Consider the following 1,133-nt stretch of genomic DNA (forward strand, 5'->3'; position numbering starts at 1 on the left):
CTCTCTCTCTCTCTCTCTCTCTCGCGCGCTCTCTCCTCTCTTTCACCCTCTCGGCTTCTCACCTCTACCCGCGCGCCACACGTTTCTTCGCTTCTCTCCTCGTTACGATAATAACGCCGATGTCCCGGAAAGTGCGGTAATGTAACTAGACTTTTCGCCCTTATGCGCCAGCTTTGATAGTCGTGGCTCAGTCAAAAGTTCCTCAGCGTCAATTTTTCAATTTGCAATCATTCTTGTTGTGTTGTTAATAATTACCATTTATGTGTTAAATATGCGAAAATTATATTTGGAAAAATTTAATATTATTATTTACTGTGTAGAGAAAGATACTACAACATGAAAGGAACAGTGTTGCTAAAGAATCGAAAAATTCAGCTAGATACAAAGCTAAAAATATAATTTTGTTGAACAAACATATTAAGTTAGACATTTAAGCACGAGCAATGTTGCAAAAAGTTTTGATATTTCAGTAATCAGCTTCGAAGTTTGATATACCTAACCATTTTCATTCGGACCAATTATTTTCAGATCTATGAATCTAACAACATCTTTAGATACTTCAGCAAAATGGTTCTCGACAAATACTCTAATAATAGAATATAGAGACAATTTCAGCAAGCGTAATTAAATAAGACTATCCGAAAATCTCTGCACAAAATAGTTCACGAGTCCATTATAGCCGCGTCGTCAATATTTTACCTCATTTCTAAACGCTTCATTTCCTCAACGATCATCGGACGATGGATAGCCATCAAAGCGTTTAAATCCGGAGGGCAAAGAAAAAAACCAAGCGTCGCCTTAGAACTTTGCTTTCTAAGTTTTATCTCGCTTCACGATCGACGACAGAGCTGTCCCTCGTGAAGAAGAAAAGACGGCTTCACACGGGGGAATCAATATTAAGTTTATACGCGGAATTATAAATAATCTTACACAACGTTTTCGTCTGCCTGAGAAGGAAAAGAGATTTCGTACGGTCGGTCGGTCGCCTCTCGTTTCTCGCGACGCTTCATTTGTTTCCTGATCAACACGCCGCGACAAACGCTACCGACACAGAAAATGAAGCGAGCGCGTTCTAAAAACCGACAAAAGGCGGTCGCGGGGGTGGTGTGGCTAAATGCACGCCCGGCGTATTG

The sequence above is a fragment of the Cyphomyrmex costatus genome, unplaced genomic scaffold (assembly GCF_001594065.2).
Source record: "Cyphomyrmex costatus isolate MS0001 unplaced genomic scaffold, Ccosl1.0 scaffold112, whole genome shotgun sequence".
Classification (NCBI taxonomy): domain Eukaryota; kingdom Metazoa; phylum Arthropoda; class Insecta; order Hymenoptera; family Formicidae; genus Cyphomyrmex; species Cyphomyrmex costatus.